The 23280-nt window shown below is 39.2% G+C and overlaps 1 protein-coding gene across 5 annotated transcripts in view; it reads left to right on the forward strand.

Annotated features, from left to right (window-relative positions):
* NFIA (nuclear factor I A) overlaps positions 1-23280 on the forward strand; it is a 413568-nt gene that overhangs the window by 299778 nt on the left and 90510 nt on the right. The gene's annotated exons all lie outside the window — the stretch shown is intronic.

Raw genomic sequence — 23280 nt, forward strand, 5'->3', positions numbered from 1 at the left:
TCCCCATTTTTATCATCTGTCAATAATAATAGGCATTTCAATGCTCTTGAGAATTAAATGAGGTAATATGCATAACCCAACTAAGAATTATACCTAGCACAGTAAGTTTGAAAAGATTTTCCCAATTCTTGCCTCAGAGTAATTCCTTGCAAAAATAAGCACCGAGAAAATCTCTGAACCCCTTTCACCTTCAATCTTAACTCCTTTCTCTCCCCTAACATATCAAAAGAGAATCTTCAGAGAGTGTGACTCTAGAGGAAGCAGCACAGCAGAGGTTTGGGGGATGATGGAACTGTTCTGTATCCTGATTGTGGTGGTGGTTACAGGAATCTATACATGTGTAAACATTCATATTAATAGAAATGCATACCTTCCACTTCTGAACCTCCAGGCAGTTTTACTGTATGATGATTAAAAACAAAACCTCGGTCCCCACTAGCTGAGTCCTTTATCTTGTTCCCTTTACCAAAATGTGAAGATTTCATTTTGCCTCCCTTCTACCTAATCTTTTTACCCAATTTATCCATTCATTCACTCACGGTTTCACTGGGAACTTTTTTGTGGATGAGGCCCTATGCCTGGTTCTGGGAACACAAAGCTGAATGAGAAGGTTGTGGCTCTTGCTTTCAAGGAATTCACCATTGGGGTGGAGAAGAGACACATAAGATTGTTATGTGGTGATACAGGAGGCATAAGGATGGGGTTTAGCCTCTGGTGCCACCATTTTCTAGAGAAGGAAATGGCAACCCACTCCAGTACTCTTGCCTGGGAAATCCCATGGGCGGAGGAGCCCGGTAGGCTGCAGTCCATGGGGTCGCTAAGAGTTGGACACGACTGAATGACTTCAATTTTACTTTTCACTTTCCACTTTCATGTATTGGAGAAGGAAATGGCAACCCACTCCAATGTTCTTGCCTGGAGAATCCCAGGGATGGGGAAGCCTGGTGGACTGCTGTCTGTGGGGTCGCACAGAGTCGGACAGGACTGAAGTGACTTAGCAGCAGCAGCCACCATTTTCTAAGTATCATCAATATAGTGCTCAGAGTGTGATGGGTCTTCTACAGAGGGCTAGACATCAGCTCACCCCACACTGAGATCCATGCCAGTTTGCTGAAAGCGGTCAAGAAATACACCCTGGCCTAAACGAACGTGCTGACCACCTGTGCTGCCAAATGCACATTAGCATGACCTCAGGATAGTGCCAATGAGAAGCTTATGTGCTGTTAAAAAATTAAAAGATCTACATGTTCTTTGAACCCTTTTTAAAAGGCCAGTTAAAGTCCTGGCCAGCTTACCTGCTTCTGTGAAAGTGAGAATCAAAATATATGTATATTGTGCTTGAGGGTCATACTAACTTGGTTTTACACAGACTGAGCTGCTTTTTTTATGTTGATGTACATGAAGCTCCTCTCCCAGGAGCCTGTCCTCTGGATCCTTAAGTAGATTCTTTTTAAGCCTATGTGGGAGCTGTGGGAGTAGGTTGAATATAGAATATGTTGACCTAGTGACTCTTTTATTCAGAGTAATTCTGTTCCTCTCTTCTGCATGTTATGATTCAACTGATCATAATTTTTAACATCCAAATAACTGTATCCCTTATGGTCATTAAATAACTAAAGTTTAATGGCTAAATCCTTTTGGGGAGGATATATGTATATACATACATATATGTATATATACACACATACACATGTACATGATTACACTACATATTATATTATATGTATATATACACACATGCTATATACATATATGTGTGTGTGTATATATATATACATATAGTGTAAGCATATAATTAATTGTAGGGGGGAGTTGTCTAAGGAAAAAAATTTATACTTTTAGAGAAATCCCTCACAATTTTACTGTATTCCTGGACTGATGCTCCATTCTCTATTTCTATTTCATTATTGAAAAATGCAGTTTCACGGTATATATGCAGGGGATGGGAGGGGACAGTGGATAAATTTACATTTGTCCCTATTCAGCATAGAAAGTCATAATTGAAACAGGGCCTGAGGGGACATTAAAACTCAACTGAAGGATGTTGTACATGTTCCTGGTGGCTTTGGTGTCATTAACTCACACCAGCCATTTTAAATGGATAATTTATGCTGCCAGATGGCCCTTTTGGGGGATTTTCCACTAGCCCAATCCCCTTTTTGGCACAGAGGACACCCTTATGTTGTTCCCACACTGATCCAGGCCTAGCATCTCCCCAGGGATACAGTTCATTGAGTAGGAGGCTTTTAGTGGTCCACACATGTAAATTACCTTCACAACGTGTTGGGAATTTATGTGTATCTGAAGGCCAGCAGCCTCTTGGTTGCCTACATTTGGAATAATTCTCACAAGCTAGTACTAAAGGATACTTTGTTTATGTCTCAGATGTGACCCAGGAAGCAAGGCCTGTGCTTACTCCTCCACTCAGAAAGCTTTGCATCTGTTTACCTGCCCTCAAATGCTTTTTCAGCGCTCCCCGGCCAAAAGAGGGACGAAGGTTGCCAGAAGAGACAAATTTCCTGGAGCAACAGGAAGGCTTTGGAAAGTAAAACAAACCAGACATGCAGTAAATTACATGGGCTCTTTCAAATGTCTTTTGTAGTATCCTGTTCCCCATTAGTTTATCTCAGCACTTTTAGTGCACAGCTCTTATTATCTGGGAAGAAGGGCATAGGAGATTAAAGATGATGTTAGTTTAAAAACATCAGACAACCTCAAGCTGACTTTTGCTTCTCTTACAATGCTGTATTTGTTCTCTCCACTTAGTTTCGTTTCCCAGTTATCTCAAAACTGGGTTAGATTTGAAGCTTTGAAGCTAATCATGCACTGATGAAATGAGTCCTATGAAATTCTATCAAGCAAAAGTGCACATACCATCAACTCTTGTTTATCTGGACAAATGAAAAACTGCAGAGGAACTGATAATGCAAATGAATAGGAAGGAAACCAAGAGGCAGGCGCCTACACTGAGTCAGATACTGAGCATGGTGCTTTCGTATGTATGGCAAAGATTATGGTTACAATTGTTTAAGTACTTCCTGTCTACCAAGGTTTTTTTTTTTTTTAATTGCCCTAAATCATGCAAGTAGAGTGAGCTTGCCTCTGTAGAGATGAAAACTGAGAATTATTAAATGTTAGGTGACTTGCCCAGAGTCACACAGATAGTAAACCTGGGGATCCCTAATCCAAATTTCAGTTCTGATTTTGGAATGTAAGTCTTGTCTTCTCTACCCAGTAATCTTTTTTACTATAAACATTTATGCTTGTATTTTAAGGTCTCGTGTGATAGGCTTGTATTGAAATTAAAAATATAACAATAAAAAGTTTTTAAATTATTCATCAGAAAGACTTGAAAAATCCCCCACTTCCTTATCCAAAACCCTTCACATGTACGCAGGTCAGGGAAGGATTGTGGGTTTATTTAATACACATAGGATATAATACATGAGCCAATAGTATTAACTGTTAACAAAGTCAGATATCTATCATTTTTCTCATAAAATCATATAATCCTCAGGATTCAGATCTTTGTTCAAATAATATATCATCAGTGAGGCTTCCAGTGACTTAAAATAGCTGCTGTTTCTCTTCCATTGTCCTATAATTCATAAACTTTCCCTTTCTTTATACCATCTTCTCCTGTTATCTTATGTTCTCCTACTTGGATATACACTCTGAGCAGTGGGCCTGAGTCTGTCTTTTCTGTTGCTGTACACCCAGCATCCCTGACGGTGTCTGGCACATAATAGGTACTCAATAAATGTTGATTGAGTGAATGAATGAAGCCTATAAAGCAGGGAATTTGGGTGCTTTCCATAAATCTGAAAGCAGAATTTGCCACCAGTAATTCTCTCGGAATTGATGTTTACTATATTCTCAATCTGTAGGCTATTATTCAGTCAAATCCAATTATTAGCAAGTAGTAAACAAAACAATGGGCTTCCCCGGTGGCTCAGCAGTAAAGACTCTGCCAGCCAGTGCAGGAGACAGGGAGACACAGGTTCAGTCCCTGGATTGGGAAGATCCCCTAGAGGAGGAAACAGCAACCTGCTCCAGTATTCTTGCCTGGGAAATCTCATGAATAGAGTAGCCTGGCGGGCTACAGTTCATGGGGTCTCAGAACAGTCAAACATGACTAAGCAACTAAACAACAACAGCAAGCAAAACAATTGCTAAGGCTCCACCAAGGGCACCGTTGACAAGTGGTAGTATATAACATTTTATTGCAATTATCGCTCACCTCGAAGAGTATTCCTTTAAGGGAATCAAATCCTTTTTTTCTAAAGGTAATACTTTATTGATTTTTAAGATAATGCTTTTAAAAAAAAATAAAAGGAGAATTCATTATCACAGGCTCTACATCAAGAATTCCAATAATAAATCTTCTATAGAATGTTTTCTGTAACTTTCTTGATTTTTGTCTGAATATTTTCAGATTTCCATATGAAATTTTTTCCTATAGTAGCTTAATTAACACCCATATGATACACTATGAAATCTGTATTATGTGAAGTCTAATCTGTTACTCAGAGTGTGGTCCAAGCACCAGCAACATGGCATCATCTGGAAGCTTATTAGAAGTACAGAATTTCAGACCCTACCCAGATCCATGGAATATTAACAAGATCTCTGGATGGTGCTTATACCTGTTAGCAATTGAAAAGCCTTGATCTAGGCTCCTTCCTTGACTGTTCCTTGTTGCAGGTTCTTACCACTCAATTCTTGCCTTATCTAGAGGCAACCTGAACTTTCACTTTTGTGCTCCCCAAGCTTTCTCCCTACTGTAAGTAGGAATGCCATTAATGCTCTTCTAGATAGATAGAAATCTAACATATTTTCAGACATGTCACAGAAGATGGTACCCTCACATGGTGGTTCATACCTCAGTACAAGAAAGAAAATTCTTCTGTCTCTCTCATCTTCCTCCAGTGCATGTAGAAGAAGAGCTGGTCATCTAATCAATATAATTCAAGTCAAACCAAGTCATTGAATCTTTATTAAGTGCTGACTGTGTGCAGTACAGAGTAGGTTCAAAGATGACTCCATTGAGTCCCTGTCTTCAATGGCAAACCAGATTTTCTCTGTTGTCAGTCACCATCTGTAAGGTGGGAACTGTGGTTTCTGCCCCATCTCTGTCACAAAGTTCAGTTCAGTTTAGTCTCTAAGTTGTGTCTGACTCTTTGAAACCCCATGGACAGTAGCCCATCAGGCTCCTCTGCCTAAGGAATTTTCCAGGCAAGAATACTAGAGTGGGTTGTCATTTCTTTCTCCAAGGGATCTTCCCCACCCAGGGATCAAATCTGGGTTTCCTGCATTGCGGGCGGATTCTTTACCAACTGAGCCACCAGGGAAGTCACAAAGTTATGACAGTTAAATGATCAACTTGAACTTTTGCTCCAAGTGCCAAAGTCCTTTGTTAAAATTGATGTTCTCTAATTGTATGAAATATTGTTAGGATTATTGAGGGAGACAGACCTTCCCAGTTCATGGTGGTTGAAAGCCAGCAGGATTAAATGCTACAGGGGTAAAAGGAGAGAGTGGTTCAACCTGACTTTAGAATTAGGGACACTGCCAGCAGAAGGAGGCAGTGAAACTGGATTTCCATTGGACCTCAAATGAAAAATGTTCACAAACTTGAAAGTGATACATGATGTCTCTTAGCCCTTTAGTCATTGGTATATATAAATTTGTGTTCTCCATATATATATATATATATTTTTTTTTTCTAAAAATTATATCTTACAAGGCAGTTTTGTGTCTGTCCTGTGAAGCTTCTCAGGTTGTCTGTGTTCCCAGAATTGGCTCATTCGAGGGTTCAGTGGGTTTCATGGATTACTCAGTTGCACCACTTCCTGTATTTGACACATACGTACCAGTCAATGTTAGAATAAACATATTTTTTATTGTGAAAAATATGTGAAATTATAAGAACTTTTTCAGTGAAATTTAGTTCTGTGCTTGAAAAGAGGAGCTTCTTACTCCTTGAATTTTCTCCTGTAGAAAAATATTCAGAACTCTAGCATGCCTTCAATTATTTTGTGTTTATAAACTTTATTAACAGACACTGTTATTTTAGCCAAGATGCTGGAAGTTCTGAACAGTTCAGTGAAAAGTTTTAAAGCCAAATTTGGTAAGTAGTAAGTTTAGCTGTAGTCCTTTTCTTAAAAACTTTCAGAGATAAACTTCTTTCAGTAATAGATTTCTTCCCAAAGGCATCAGTTTATTTCAGTTAGTTCAGTTGCTCAGTCATGTCTGACTCTTTGTGACCACATAGACCACAGCATGCCAGGCCTCCCTGTCCATCACCAACTCCCGGAGTTTACCCAAACTCACGTCCATTGAGTCGGTGATGCCATCCAACCATCTCGTCCTCTGCCGTCCCTTTTTTCCACTTTCAATCTTTCCCAGCATCAGGGTCATTTCAAATGAGTCAGCTGTTCACATCAGGTGGCCAAAGTATTGGAGCTTCGGCTTCAACATCAGTCCTTCCAATGAACACTCAGGACTGATCTCCTTTAGGATGGACTGGTTGGATCTCCTTGCAGTCCAAGGGACTCTCAAAAGTCTTCTCCGACACCATAGTTCAAAAGCATCAATTCTTCGGCAATCAGCTTTCTTTATAGTCCGACTCTCACATCCATATATGACTACTGGAAAAACCATAGCCTTAACTAGACAGACCTTTGTTGGCAAAGTAATGTCTCTGCTTTTGAATATGCTGTCTAGGTTGGTCATAACTTTTCTTCTAAGGAGTAAGTGTCTTTTAATTTCATGGCTGCAGTCACATCTGCAGTGATTTTGGAGCCCAAAAAAATAAAGTCTGACACTGTTTCCACTGTTTCTCCATCTATTTCCCATGAAGTGATGGGACCAGATGCCATGATCTTAGTTTTCTGAATATTGAGCTTTAAGCCAACCTTTTCACTCTCCTCTTTCACTTTCATCAAGAGGCTCTTTAGTTCTTCTTCACTTTCTGCCATAAGGGTAGTGTCATCTGCATATCTGAGGTTATTGATATTTCTCCCAGCAATCTTGATTCCACCCTGTACTTCTTCCAGCCCAGCGTTCCTCATGATGTTCTCTGCATATAAGTTAAAGAAGCAGGGTGACAATACACAACCTTGACGTACTCCTTTTCCTATTTGGAACCAGTCTTGTTCCATGTCAAGTTCTAACTGTTGCTTCCTGACCTTCATACACATTTCTCAAGAGGCAGGTCAGGTGGTCTGGTATTCCCATCTCTTTCAGAATTTTCCAGAGTTTATTGTGATCCACGCAGTCAAAGGCTTTGGCATAGTCAATGAAGCAGAAATAGATGCTCTTCTGGAACTCTCTTGCTTTCTCCATGATCCAGCAGATGTTGGCAATTTGATCTCTGGTTCCTCTGTCTTTTCTATAACCAGCTTGAACATCTGGAAGTTCATGGTTCACATATTGCTGAAGTCTGGCTTGGAGAATTTTGAGCATGACTTTACTAGCGTGTGAGATGAGTGCAATTGTGCGGTAGTTTGAGCATTCTTTGGCATTGCCTTTCTTTGGGATTGGAATGAAAACTGACCTTTTCCAGAGGCACAGCAGTCCTCATTTTTGAAAGTTAAAATTAAGCACTATAATAATACATTGTCTGTTCTTATCACAATTATTAAGTCAAGGTATACAGTTTTAAAGGTATTTTTAGAAGAATATTGGTGAACATTGGGTCACCCAGAAGCCCAGGACCAGAGTTCAGGTGTCACAACTGCTTGGAACACAGTTGTATTTTGTAGACTTCGGTTGGTTCATTGTAGTTTTCAGTATTCCATATGAAGTTCACTTGATTCCCAACTCCGCTGGTCCTAATTTGACTGCTAATAGTCATTCATGAGTTGTAAGAGTGGGAAAAGTTTACCAGTTTAAACTTGTAACTGAGACACATGAGCAGAGGCCCATTATCAATGCCAATAAAAAGGCTGCAGACTAGTAACAATAGTCCATTGATCATGGACACTCAGCCGCACTGGCATATATTAAGGGAAATGATTAAACCTCCCACAATCTCCTGCTGTAATAGGAAGAGTCACTGTTACAGAACACTGCCATAGGATCAATGTCTTGGCTTTCCTTCTGCATTTGTAGAGCATTGGGAAATCATCATATGTGACAACATTGTCCCCCATTACCTCTTTAATACTGGCACCTGCTGGACAGAGACCAGTGCACCAGGGAGCACCACTGCAGTGACAAGGGTTCTTGCTCTCTGATTACCCCCTGTTAGCAGAGAAATTTCAGCCAAATAAGGGGTTATGAGAGGCGAAGTATATTACAAAATGAGCACTCCTTAACTACCCTTCAAAAATGTTCATATCTTCTTTATCAAGGCTATTTTTTAAAGCTAAAAAAGGGAGCGAGAACAACATATTCTAATCAAAGGTTACCTATTAGAAGAAAAGAAATACTCTTCCCACATAAACGCATGTACACTATATGTGTGTGGATGTGTGTTTGTCACATACATATATGGTACAGCCCAATCCAAAAAATAACTGTGGTATTCCCGAAGCCAGTTAAATTACCTGGCATGTGGTAACCATTCAGTCAAGATTTGTTGGCTAGCTGAATAAGTAATAAGATGGGAACCGCACATGTCTTATCTTGTCTTTTGAGGAGGGAAAAGTGCTCAGGAAGTGGAGCGCTGCGTACATTTGTTCAGTGATTGAGTGCGTTCGTTGAGTGAATGAGTGCAGCTCGACGTGCATCAGAGAACTCAGATGCACAATTTTGTGAATACAGAAGCTCCCACGAAAACAGATGCTGCATTTTAGCTTGCCTTGTCTGAATAAATAAATTACTCAAGTCTCCAAATTTTTTATTTCATGTTTGAAAACGAAGCTGTGTGAATGTTCTAGAAAGCAGGAAGGAAAAGTGTATCTTATACCTTCACTTTCCATGGGGAATAATCCTCCCCTCCTGTTCCTGTCACTGCCTTCAGCACAGCCCCCGTGCCTTAGGTGGCAAAGAGCTGGCTCATCAAGTGGCCTTATTTAGCACATTGTAAGGAGAAGCTTTCAAGTAAATTTCATCCCAGCCACAGCAATCTTCATGGGCTTGCTGGGGAGGGAGAAAATAAGAGAGAAATAACATGTATTATAAAGAGGAGAAAAGTACAATTGAGATTCAAAATCCTCCAATTCTTCTGTTATGAACAAGCCTTGGATTTTTAGCAAATGACTTCTCTGAATTTTCATTTTCTCGTATGTCAACAATGGGTTCTTTAAAACAGCTGGCCTTCCTAACTCATAGCTTTGAAAAGATTATATAAGATGATAATAAAACCAGGAGCAATCCCAGGGACGGCGGAGCCTGGTCGGCTGCCGTCTATCGGGTCGCACAGAGTCGGACACGACTGAAGCGACTTAGCAGCAGCAGCAGCAGCTATGTGCAAAGTATTGTGCATAGCACAGAGATAAAGGTGTTTTTTTTTTGTAAATGTAAAGTATACTTGTAAACTTAAGCTTTATACATATATTATACCCCTTTTTCAAAATGCTGAAGTGCTATGTGAGTTTAAGATGTATGTTGTATGCTCAGACAGTCAGTCATATCTGACTCTTCGCAACCCCATGGACTGTAGCCCACCAGGCTCCTTTGTCCGTTGGATTCTCCCAGCAAGAATACTGGAGTGGGTTGCCATTTCCTCCTCTAGGGGATCTTCCCGACCCAGGAATTGAACCCGTGTCTTCTTGCATCTCCTGCATTGGCAGGGGTGTTCTTTACCCTTTGCACCACCTGAGATGCCCATGTGAGTTTAAGATACTGTGAAGTTAAATTAAAAGCCTATTATACACATCTTCATCTCTTATATGTAAAGCACTGTGCCAGATGATAGAAGGCATATAAAAATAGATAGGAGAAACCTTCCACCCCAGAGAAAGAAGAACGGTAACTGGTTAAACCAGTACAAGGACTTGAGTGTGCTAAGAGTCACGTAGTTTAGGAGTTGATTCTTTGCCTTGGACCACTATCCTCTGCTGTAATTGCTTGAAGAGCAGATGTATCAGCCATTCCATTATTAAAGGAGCATCAGTGAACGCTGTCCCCATTTCCTCCCTTTCAAACTATCTTATCTTTCTTCATCTCTGAAAACAGGTAGAACACTGATGTGTAGGCAACACTCAGAAAGGGTGCAACGCAATGTCATTCCATTCCAGCAAAAAATTTAGCTATCTACACCCATGGCCTCAACCCCTTCCTAAAGCAGTTCTAACTTGTAGATAATGAAATTGGGCGGCATCAAAGCAAGTATTTACTTAGAGGAAACAAAATTATTCTGCAATGAGATTAAATTCACCAAAGGGGAAAAAAACCAGAAAGTAGAGCTGGAAGAGAAGAAACAAAGGATATGGATAGACAGACATATAGGTAGATAGATAACAACTTACCTAAGAGTTTCCTGTGTTGATTTTTCTATATCTAATAGATTTTATTTATCTAATAAATATTTGTAGAATTCGGAAGGTATTTTTAACCCCTGATATAAAGAGCAAAAAAAATGCTTCTTTAGTGTCCCTACTTCCTCTGATCTGTTCTATGAACACAATGTAGATATTTCCTAGACATGAGTAATACCGCATTCTGATTAATAATAAAAGATAAATTTACTTTTATTTTGTCATTGGAATGCTGCTAAAAATTTAAATACATGTTTTATTAGAAAGAGCTAATGTTTATTGGGGCTTCCCTAGTGGTTTAGGCAGTAAAGAATATGCCTGCAATGCAGGAGACCAGGTTTGATTCCTGAGTCTGGAAGATCCCCTGGAGAAGGGAATGGCTACCCACTCCAGTATTCTTGCCTGGAGAATTCCGTGGACAGAGGAGCCTGATGGGCTGCAATCCATTTTTGAGCACTTACATATCTATACGTATACACACATATCACTAATAATAATAATTACAGATCACTAATAATACTATTTGCAGACTTAACTTCCCTCTTGCTGGGAAAGGTTGGGGGCGGGAGGAGAAGGGGACAACGGAGAATGAGATGGCTGGATGGCATCGCCGACTCTGTGGACATGAGTTTGAGTGTACTCCGGGAGTTGGTGATGGACAGGGAGGCCTGGCGTGCTGTGATTCATGGGGTCGCGGAGAGTCGGACACGACTGAGCGACTGAACTGAACTGAACTGAACTGCAGGCCTACACACCGATGATTCTATTTAAATGTTAAATAGTCAAGTATAATATTGTCAGTTGATATGGGGAAACGGAGAAGGCAATGGCAAGCCACTCCAGTACTCTTGCCTGGAAAATCGCATGGACAGAGGAGCCTGGTGGGCTGCAGTCCATGGGGTCGCTACTAGTCGGACACGACTGAGCGACTTCACTTTCACTTTTCACTTTCACCCATTGGAGAAGGAAATGGCAACCCACTCCAGTGTTCTTGCCTGGAGAATCCCAGGGACGGCGGAGCCTGGTCAGCTGTCATCTATGGGGTCACACAGAGTCGGACACGACTGAAGCGACTTAGCAGCAACAGCAGCAGCATGGGGAAAAGTTTCTCTCTCTTCTGGCCACCAGTGTTTTTAATAAAATTGGTGTGTAATACTGAGTTTGAGACTTTCTATGGGGATGGGAGCAAAAAGAAAAGTCCTCAGGCATACACAGGTCTCAGGAGTCAGTAACTTTCTGCCCCGCGCAGTCCAGCAGTTTCTGATGCCATGGTCCGCATTCCAGTTGGTTTCCTGTTCAGCAGAGAATTACAATGCCTATTTATCCAACTCTATCTATCCATGGATTTCAAATACATCATAAGCTCATCAATTAATCGAAGACATGGCACCCTTTTGGAGATGATGGGTGAGTTACATCCTCGAAGATGACGAGAATTGCTCACATTGACGTAGTAAATCAGTAGGTACTAAAAGTGGAAAGTGTTCTCTCCTGTACTGAGTCACAAAGTATGTCTCTGGGATAGGAGAAAACTTCAGGAGTAAAAAAAAAAAAAAAAAAAAATCATTTGATTTCAAATCATCTCTTTAATTTGATGAAATATTAAACCCTGATAGAATAACTGAATAAATAGTTATTCAGCTTGCCTCTTCAAAGTATTACTGATCTCCCTTTTGTAACAATTAAACCCCTACTCTGAAATGTTTGGATTTTTAAATGCTGGGTTACTTGGGTTCCTTGTTCTCTGGGTCTATTTGGAGTGGGGGACTCTGTGCTGTGGTCCAGCACCCTGGCCACAATGGAGATGGGCTTCACAGACAGATGTGAATGTCCATTTAGATGATCCTCCACATTTTAATGTGTTCCAAACATCTCATTGTCCTTCATTTGGAAGGAACATGCCAACCTCTAGGGATTTTCCACTTTGTATCTAAGGAGAGATGAAGTTGTTTCATTTGCATCCTTGGAAACACACTCAAGTCATTAGACTTTCAAGGAATGGCAACCCAATATCCATTTCTAATCTGAAGTGTCCTCTGCAGCACCAGATGATTCTGCAGTGTTAGTTGTCCACCCCAAAATCACTTGCTGTGATGAGCTTCCAAGATGAATGCATTCTAGGATATCATGATTACTTATGACTTAATGTCCATTAGAATCCGCAGTCTGCCTTTCAGCCATTTCATGAACCTGAGCAAAGAGACAGTTTATCAAAATGGCTGTGCAGTGTCCCTCATGTTTTAACACTCTTTAGGGACTTATATAAGCAGCATTTCATGTTCTAATGTCAAAATACACGTGTGAAGATTAAAAGTAATATGGGATGCCTAAGAATACTTTTCAGGGCCAGCTATTCTTTGATAAATATCACTTCATAGCAAAGACACCTGCTTCTAATTTTAGGAGTACTTTTTGCCAGTGGGTGATTTTTTTCTTTAGAAATGAAATTGTATCCTCAAAAGACTTAACTGGTCATTTTTCTCCTTTTGATGTGCTTGATATTTTTATGAGTTTGTCCATTGGCACTGAAGCCTTAACATGCCTTTAGTTAAAAAAAAAAAATCTTTATAACACATAATTATTATATTGGGTCATATAAATTTCTATCCTAGCCACACATTTGGAGACTTTTGCAGAGAGAAAAGTTGTTATGAATGTCGTTATCTTCCACTTGGACTAATTGATAGCTGTCTTAAGTTGACCAAAGCCTGAGAAGTAAAGTCTCCCTGAGGGAGAGCTTCAGCAGCTTACCCTCAGTACATATATTAGGTTGTTTTTCACGTTGGAGACAGTTACTGTTTGAGGGTTGGGAAGTGAAATAAAAAAAAAAGAGAGAGAGAGGAGCCTAGGTTTGCCTGTTTATACATATGGAAATAGTCCTTTGGCTTGGGAGGTAGCCAGCCTACTTGTAGAGTCCAATGTGGTTTGCTTTCTTGTTTTTATTGTGCATGAAGACCTTTTCCTAATAGGCACTGGATAAAGTGAATTATTCAAGTAGAAAAAGATGCAAAAGATGGTATCTTGCTAGCATCCCATTCTGATTGGCCCATGGAGAGTTGTCTGTATAAAATTGGATCCTTGTGTTGGGTTCCAAAAAAAGGTGTGAATATGAAGGAGAAGTGCTAAATCATGACTCCAGAGAAAATGTCGGCCATGAGCAGTTTTTAGTTTAAGTGAAAACCAAACTTCAGGATTTGGACAAATAAGACGAAAAAAGGGTGAATCATTAACTCTAGTATAAAATTGTTATAGTGATCAAGTTTCAGCAAACTTGCATAAGATGCTCAACAAAGACTGACTGAATGGAACTTACTCATTTACTTAATTGATATGAAAAGCTTTGCCAAGCATTTACCCTTTATGTCAGACAAGTAATTTTTAATAAAATATTTCCAAGATATGAAGACAGTTAAGAAAATAGCACGTTTTTTAATAATTGCACTCCTAAGTAAACGGATCTATCATTACGTTGTCACAAAGAATGACAGTGAGCAGAAACATCCTGCTAATCCCTCTCTGATAAGTGTTCAGTGTAATTAGACAGACACCATCTTGTCTGTTGAATGTAGCATTCATCAGAAGTGCAACTTTACACAGAATCCTCTTTTCTGCTATGTCATTTTGCTTCTGAAAACGACTCATGTAGTTGAGTGCAGCTATTTCCTTTTGATTTTGTGTTTTTGTTTGTTTTAGTAGTTTTTAACAATAATGTGGGCCTTTTGTATCCACAAAGCTGCATTTGAGGTTCGCAGTTCATTTTGTTTTGCCAACTGTCAGAATCATAAACCTGCTTAAGTATTTTTAAGCTTTGAAATGACCTGTTGGCTTATCTCTCTGAAATGAAGGTATGACTCTTTTAGAGAGAGGTCTTCTTAGGAGGAGGAAGCCAGTTTTCTGCCTTAAATAAGAGCCCAAAAGAGAACATGTTTCCGTGAAAATTTTTAATGTTAAAATGATTAAATGTATTGCCCCCTTCTAGCATCCCCAGGCATAACTTTTTTAAAAAATCCATTTCCTTTTGCCCTGTGGCTTGTATCCTGAGCTATGAACTACCGCATAGTTATAAAGTGTTATCCACTCAGTTCATTGCATGGCTCTACCTCCCCACTTTCTCAACGACTCAAAGGCCTTTGAAGGCAAAGAATAGGGTTATTGAAGGATGGCAGGCGGATTTCACTAAGTAACATAACAGGTGGAGGTCAAAGTAGTTTATTTGTGGAGATGAACAGAGTGCACAGATGAAAAATCAAATGCTTTGCCATAATAAGGTTTAGCAAGAAAATGCTGACTACACTAAGCTGAGATTCTAGCTGACAGAACCTTTTCTAGCGTTCATTACTTGATTTCACAGTTCAAGCAATTTGAAGAGACCTAAAATTATATTTCTTTTTTCCCTTATGAAATGTTCACATCAGTTTTCAGATTTTAAATAAAATGATGGGTGCTCTGCTTGTAACCAAGGAACATTAGGACTTAATAGATTCCCAGTGTAGGCATATCCCAAGCATGGAATGTCACAGACTGTGCATCTCTTACAAATTAAATTCTACCAGCAGGCACCTTAAACTCCAAGCTTTCAATCATGTTTTAACTGACAGGGTGAACATATTTTGATAAACACTTAACTCCGCATCATCTAAATGAATATTGTGAGTGGAGAAAAGTCTCTAAATGGTTATTTACCAAGTTTGAGCACTGGCTTACCCTCAGCTTGTTGAAGATAAAGAGAAAAGAGCATTTGTTTGGGTTTTTTAAATTTCCCTTTATGCAATTCATGTATTTGTATAGTGCATGTGCTTTGCTTTTACAACTTAAAAGAGGGTTAAACATGCTGATAAAATATATCAAAGGAAGATTTATCTGCTGTTCTACAGCAAGACCAAAAATCTAAAAGATTATTTGGTGGCATATAGACCAAATATGTCGAATGGAACTGTGTGCAGTGATGCAACATGTTCTAACTCTTCACTGTCCAATACTGTAACAGCTAGCCAAATAAGGCCATTGAGCACTTGAAATGTGGCTGTGCTGAGCCACTGAAGTTTTTAATTCATTTAATTTTAATTAATTTAAATTTAAGTAACCACATGTGGCTAGTAGCTACCATATTGGACAGAGCAGATATAAACCAAACATATGTATGATTGAGTATTTTACTTTTCATCTGGGTATCTAGGCAGAATGAATAAAACATTATGCTATATTGTACTATTTTTTCATGCAAAGAAAATAGTTTAGTTTTCTCAGTAATTCTTTTTCATTCTCAGTCCTCTGTGAATGTGTGTGAGTGCTGTGTTGAGCCAAAATCAACCCTTCCCTGAATACATGGGAGAGGGTGAGATGGTTAGGGAGAAGATAGGATGGGTAGGGAATCTCCAACTTGTAACTATACGGAGCATGAAATGCAATAGCTGACTCTTTGAAAAAGACCCTGATGCTGGGAAAGATTGAGGGCAGGAGAAGATGGACAGAGGATGAGACGGTTGGATGGCATCATTGACTTAATGAACATGAGTTTGAGCAAACTGAGAGATAGTGAAGGACCGGGAAGCCTGGCGTGATGCCGTCCATGGGGTCACAAGGAGTCGGACTTGACTGAGCAACTGAACAGCAACAACAGGATCCTGACAGTGGGGTGTCTGTATTTACCCTGAAAGGAAAGGAAATCTCCTCAAAAGTCATGAGACTTTATTGTTGGCTCAGGAACCAGACTTTTTTGCATGGTATTTTCCTTGTGTCTATCCTTCACTCTCTCTGGTTGTAAATTTCTACTTAACAACTGAACATTTGGAATACATTAGAGAACTCATCATTTCTTTTCTCCTGAATTATCCATATAATTTTTTACTCCGTTCTCCCATTTTTTTCTAAATTGAAGAAATCACTTGTGTCCAAGCCTTTTAAATTACCTGAACTTCTTTATGATGTGATAATTCTTTGGGGGGTCCTTTTAGCTCATTTTAAATGGTTGCATATAGAACAAGAAGGATACATCTCAGAAGCTGTATTAACTTTCATTTTATTCTCTCCATCATAAAAATGATTTTAAAACATTTTTATTCACTGAAAAAGGTTAAAAGTCAAAATAGTCTGAATGTTTTACCTTTTTGTATTGTGAGTGTGTTAATCATAATAAATTACTTTAGAATGAACCCTAATGGGTTTTACCATTAGGACACAAATCTAGGGTGAATATAGTATCTTGAACTAACTCCTCCTATCTCACTGCATGTGTTGATAGCCACAAAACAGGATGGTTCTTTGACGGTGGGATTAATCTATCCAATTACAGTCTTTATTTAGCATCACAGTTGGAGATGATCTCCTATAAAGTCTAGCTGAAATGGTCCTGGAATTGTCCTGTTCTTGCTTGGGGGGCTAGAGACTGGGACAGTGTTCTGCATTTAGAAGCTGAGTGTCTGGGCATAAATCTGCTGGTGGTAGGTGACTTGCGAAATAGAGTGCTGTTCCTCAGCTTTTGTTTTGTGCTTGAGAAGTGGCACTGCAGTTTATGCCGACAATATTAGTGTGACAGCCATGACTGGTGTATCCATTCCCCACACTGAGACCTAGGTAGAAGGGAACCTGAAGACCCGAATGTAGAGAGAACAGTCAGGACGGCAGTTAGCATGTTATTTAGGCTGGAGAAAAATGTTTACGTACCATTAATAAGCTCTGTTTTAAACCAGCCTGTGATTGGTTTGTAGCAGCAATGGGAACTTTTTTCAGAAGTCGGCACCTGGGTGAAATAGTACACTGAAGGGCTTTGGCTAGCTCAGTCCGAATCCTGGCTCCTCCACGTTCTAATCTTGTGGCCTCTCACCCTCTCTGGGACTTTGCTCGCTCAGTTATCCTCCCACCAAGGCACGGCCTTCTGCCCACCTGCTGGACCCTTCCGTCAGTAGGCCAGCATGCTTTATTGTCTCCCACTGCCTGCCGCCTCCCTAAAGCTGCTGCTGCTAAGTCACTTCAGCCGTGTCCGACTCTGTGCAACCCCACAGATGGCAGCCTACCAGGCTCCACCATCCCTGGGATTCTCCAGGCAAGAACACTGAAGTGGGTTGCCATTTCCTTCTACCCTAACTGTCTGATTCCCTTTACAAACTAACTTCATGAGCGTTGACCAAACCGATTGTCCTGCTTCTTCCCTTCCTGTTGATTTTTGCAGGCCATTCTAACCCATCTTCCATGCTCCTCACTCTCACAGAGCTCGTTTATTCTCGTTATGCTTGACCTCTCAATAGCACTCACCTCACTCCATCACAACTGTCTTCTTGAAATACTTCTGTTAGTTTCTGTAAAACTGCACTTTTCCTATGAGTGAAATGCCTCTACTTCGTCACCTACTTTGACACCAATGTTAGTAGCTCAGAGGTCTCCTTTAATGTCAAGACTTACTGAATTTTAAATAATTGTGTGTTAGTCACATACTTTTGATTGAGTGAGGTATTTCTTCATTATCATATAGACTAGGCTTGGAGTGTATCAATGACTCTTAAAAGAAGAATTGTGATCCTTTCTGCTAATGTCTGCAGGAGACCATTGAGAAAACAAGGTGTTGAATAGGGAATAGGCCTGTTGTATATATTAATGTGCATATATTTGCTGTTTTAGAACTTAACATCTTTGGATCATTATCTATTAGAAGATTTCTAAGTCGGTGTGATATTTTTCTTTTGGAGGTTCTATGTTAAAATTATTGGTAATATATTCAGTATGTTTAATAAAATCCTAACTGATTCCTACTAAGACCAAGTAAACCCTTTGATATATAAGACGATTCTTAGTACTGTACTTCAGAGTCATTTTAATATTTTGCATGTTCTTTTGCAGTTGACAATCACTTTTCTTTGAATATTTTCTTTGGATATCAGAAAGTTCAACTATAACTATATTTTGTTGCCTTAAATAGGACACTGTTTTTATAGTGTACAAGGGAAACTACAGGAGGGAGTATGATATTTAACAAAATAATACAAGCTTTAGAACCTGAGAGACCTGGGTCAGAATGATCACTTGATGGCTGTATGATCTTTTAATTTTTATTTTATATTGCAGTGTGGTTGATTAACAATGATGTGCTAGTTACAGGTGTACAGAAAAGAATGGCTGTATGATCTTGAGAAGTTGCTTGATATCCTTGATATCTACTTTCTGTGACACCAAGTTATAGGTAGGTAGGATAATATTACCTATCATTCTGAGATGTAGACGTAAGGATTTGTAAGTACAGGGTGCATAGCAGGTACTGTGTCATTTGTGGCTTTTATTATTCTCAGCCTGATTTTTGGAAATGATCAATACATAGGAATTTGATGACATCTTTTTAGCTGCCTCATGGCTCTCTTGAGGCTTCTTGGTAGATGAAGGCTTCTAATAGGCTTTAGATTTAGTATAATAGTTGTTCTGGTAAAGCAATAAAGATAGGTTGTTGGGAATTCGATCATGATAGCAAACAGGAGAAAGTCAGAAATCAAACATGAGCAACTGAACTTAAGCAGCATTTAGTGGTCCTCTCTAACCAGCTTATATGTTGGATTTTAAAATGAAAGTACAGAGTTTGTTGGTTTCCAGAGCTTCTCCCAAACAGATTGTAAGTCTAAATGAGCAGTATTAAAACTAACCTTTCTTTCCATTTTTTTTTTTTTTTTTGGCTGAGCCATCCATGTGGCATGTGGGATCTAGTTCCCTGACCAGGGATCAAACCCTTGCCCCTTGCAGTAGGACCATGAAATCTTAACTACTGAGCCTCTAGGGAAGTCCCCTAACTTTTCTGTTCTTGACTTTAATACTTGGAAGAAAGAAACATATATCAGTTAAATCTTCTCTGACCACTGGAACTACATCACCCAAACTCCAACGACAGACAAGATAAGGTCCTCCTGTCTTGAACAATATTAAACAGGGATAAGTTTCACAGGACAGTTGGATTTTTGACTAAGTACTCTAACAAATTAAGCACTAACCCTGATTCTTTAACTCCTTTTTAAAATCTAGCATGTTGTGCTATTGTCAATGGAATAATTATAGGTTATTGTGATCTCTCCTTCTTCCCCCTTTCCCACGAATGTTGTAGCTCCTTGACCCAAAAATATCTCATTTTAGAAGCTTTCTCAAGCAAAGAACAGCATTATTGTACTTTCTTCTCATTCTGGAAGTATTTGCTTCTTGCCACTATAAAATTCTTGGTCAAAGTGTGTGGTAATCTCATGGCTCAGAAGAGAGGGGGAGTTAATATTGATTATGATTTTTTCCCCTGTGTATTCTTTTTTTATTTCAGGTTGCAGCAAAAAGTTACCCCCCAAAACTCTTGATTTGTTATGAGACCTCAAGAATTATTTTGAGTTTCTTCATATCATTTGATAACATTTTATTATTGTTATTTCTTGAAATAATCAGGAGAAAATAGAAATTTTCCAAAGTGTTTACACCACTAGACATAACTTTAAGCCTCTTTCCTAAGAAGATGTCTTACCATTTTCTCTGGGTGAGAGTAGGCTAATGGAAAGCCTCATAACTAGAACAGACTTAACTAAAAATACTGAAAACTTCTGGATTTCTGGAGATTACTTAGTGCATAGTAGGCATCTTTAATGGGCTTCTCAGGCGGCACTAGTGGTAAAGAACCCACTTGCCAATGCAGGAGATGTAAGATATGCGGGTTCAGTCCCTGGGTCGGAAGATCCCCTGGAGGAGGGCATGGAAAACTCCAGTATTCTTGACTGGAGAGTCCCACAGACAGAGGGGCCTAGCTGGTTACAGTCCATGAGGTCGCAAAGAGTCGGACACTACTGAAATGACTTAGCACCAGACATCTTTAATATACATATTACTAGGGTCAACAAGTCTTATATTTTAATATCATGTTAGTCTGCTAATGCTGTATAACAAATTACCACAAATTTAGCTTGAAGCATCACACATTTATTATCTCACAGTTTCTATGGGTCAAGAGTCTGAGCACTGTTTAGCTAGTTCCTTTACTCGGGACTCAAAAGACTGCAATCAAAATTTTGTCCAGGCCAAATTCCTTTCTGTAGCTTAGGGTTTTCTCTGAGGGGTGTAAGGAGGGAACGTATTTTTTTGTTAATTGCTTTGCAATGTTGTGATAGTTTCTGCTGTGCAATGAGGTGAATCAGCCATATGTATACATAGATCCCTCCCTCTTGAACTTCCCACCCACACTGCCCATTCCACCTCCTCTAGGTCATCACAGAGCCCTGAGCTGAGCTTCCTGTGCTTTATAACAGCTTTCCATTTGTGATCTATTTTTTACACCTGGTTTTTTATATACGTCAATCCCAAAACATGATTATTGGCAGAATTCTATTCCTTGCAGCTTTAAGACTAAGGTTCTAGCTTCCTTAAAGCCCTCTATCAGTCACAGCCCTGCTTAGCCCCTCGAGGTTCCTACAATTCCTTACAATGTGGCCCTCTCACAGATCCTTTTACCATGTGGCACCTTATTTCTTCAAAGTAAGCAGGAGACTCTTTCTGACTTCTAATCCTTCTTTTGAAGGACTCACCTTATAAAGTCAGTCTCAGTTCAGTTCAGTCACTCAGTTGTGTCCGACTCTTTGCGACCCCGTGAACCGCAGCACGCCAGGCCTCCCTGTCCATCACCAACTCCCAGAGTCCACTCAAACCCATGACCATTGAGTCGGTGATGCCATCCAACCATCTCATCCTCTGTTGTCCCCATCTCATCCTGCCCTCAATCTTTCCCAGCAGCACGGTCTTTTCAAATGAGTCAGCTCTTCGCATCAGGTGGCCAAAGTATTGGAGTTTCAGCTTCAACATCAGTCCTTCCAATGAACACCCAGGACTGATCTCCTTTAGAATGGACTGGTTGGATCTCCTTGCAGTCAAAGGGACTCTCAAGAATCTTCTCCAACACCACAGTTCAAAAGCATCAATTCTTTGGCACTCAGCTTTCTTTATAGTCCAACACTCACATCCATACATGACCACTAGAAAAACCATAGCCTTGATTAGATGGACCTTTGTTGACAAAGTAATGCCTCTGCTTTTTAATATGCTGTCTAGGTTGGTCATAACTTTCCTTCCAAGGAGTAAGCGTCTTTTAATTTCATGGCTGCAGTCACCATCTCCAGTGATTTTGGAGCCCCAAAAAGTAAAGTCAGCCACTGTTTCCACTGTTTTCCCCATCTATTAACCATGAAGTTTTGGGACTGGATGCCATGATCTTAGTTTTCTGAATGTTGAGTTTTAAGCCAACCTTTTCGCTCTCCTCTTTGACTTTCATCAAGAGGTTCTTTAGTTCTTCTTCACTTTCTGCCATAAGGGTGGTGTCATCTGCATATCTGAGGTTATTGATATTTCTCCCAGCAATCTTGATTCCAGCTTGTGCTTCCTCCAGCCCAGCATTGCTCATGATGTACTCGGCATATAAGTTAAGTAAGCAGGGTGACAATATACAGCCTTAACATACTCTTTTTCATATTTGGAACCAGTCTGTTGTTCCATGTCCAGTTCTAACTGTTGCTTCCTGACCTTCATACACATTTCTCAAGAGGCAGGTCAGGTGGTCTGGTATTCCCATCTCTTGAAGAATTTTCCAGTTTATTGTGATCCACACAGTCAAAAGCTTTGGCATAGTCAATAAAGCAGAAATAGATGTTTTTCTGGAACTCTCTTGCTTTTTCGATGATCTAGTAGATATTGGCAATTTGATCTCTGGTTCCTCTGCCTTTTCTAAAACCAGCTAGACTTCTTTATTTTTACATATCAAAAAAAACCTTTGAAATAATATTTTGTTTGTTCCAGAAAAATGTGTAGCATTACTTCGTAATCTTTTTTTAAAAATCTGATACTTCTAAAAAATATATTGAAATGAAAGTTTTGACTCATTAAGAGAAAGCCAATCAGTCATTCATCTGTGCAGTAATTATATAACAGTTGTATAGCTATTTGGTAAAAGAAATTTTAACAAGGAGTTTATTTTTAACATAACATACAGAAACCAAATTTGATTTCAGAAAGAAAAGCTAGGATTAATGTTGTCTAGCTTTAAACAGAAATCAGTTGACTAGCATTTTGAAACTTCATTTGGTCAATTAAGTATATAGAGCAAATTAACCAAAACATACATTATGCATATGGAGAAAATATTAAAATATATAATAAGGAAAAGTGCTCAATATGAGTCTTTAAAAATTGAAAACATAAAGTAATTTTGAGATTCACGACAGTCTTGGGGTTCATATTACTTGGCTGTGATAAATTTAGAAGATTATACAGCGTTTGGCTTGTTCTTATACACACAGTATTTCGTCTCAGTTTAACCCTTTTAAAGAGGATTTGAATTTTGATCATTTTGAATCCATTTACCACCTTCATCATCTTGATGTGTATTATCTAAATATAATTTCCCTCCCCCTTTTAAAAGTGGAACTGGGGGTTTAAAGCATGGCAGTATTTCTGCCCTATTTAGAATGGCATGGGTTGGAAAACATGGATTTTTCAAAGAAATGACAGCTTTTCCTTGAGTCTAACCATTTGCTTTCTTTAATAAGATTAGTTCGGATACTGCATTTCATCAATTCCATCATCTGAAAAAAATCCTGCCATCTTAAGAGTTTTGACATTTTCATTTTCTATTCTATTTCTACTCTATGACACATAGTTCAGGCATTTGGTTGAGTTTAAATTAGTGGACTGGTTGGAAGCCTTAAAATTTGTATGCACAGAAGTTTGAATGAAATGGGAGATTTGTTTACATTTGGAGCTTTGTATTTCTTTCCTTTTATTTTAAAATTTGAAATCTCCTCTCATGATGATGCCTTAGGTTAGGTTACTTGCAGTGAACGTTAATCCAAAATCTCAATTCATC

The sequence above is a fragment of the Moschus berezovskii genome, chromosome 4, assembly GCF_049115385.1.
Source record: "Moschus berezovskii isolate FMDL1 chromosome 4, NW_MosBer_1.0, whole genome shotgun sequence".
Lineage (NCBI taxonomy): Eukaryota > Metazoa > Chordata > Mammalia > Artiodactyla > Moschidae > Moschus > Moschus berezovskii.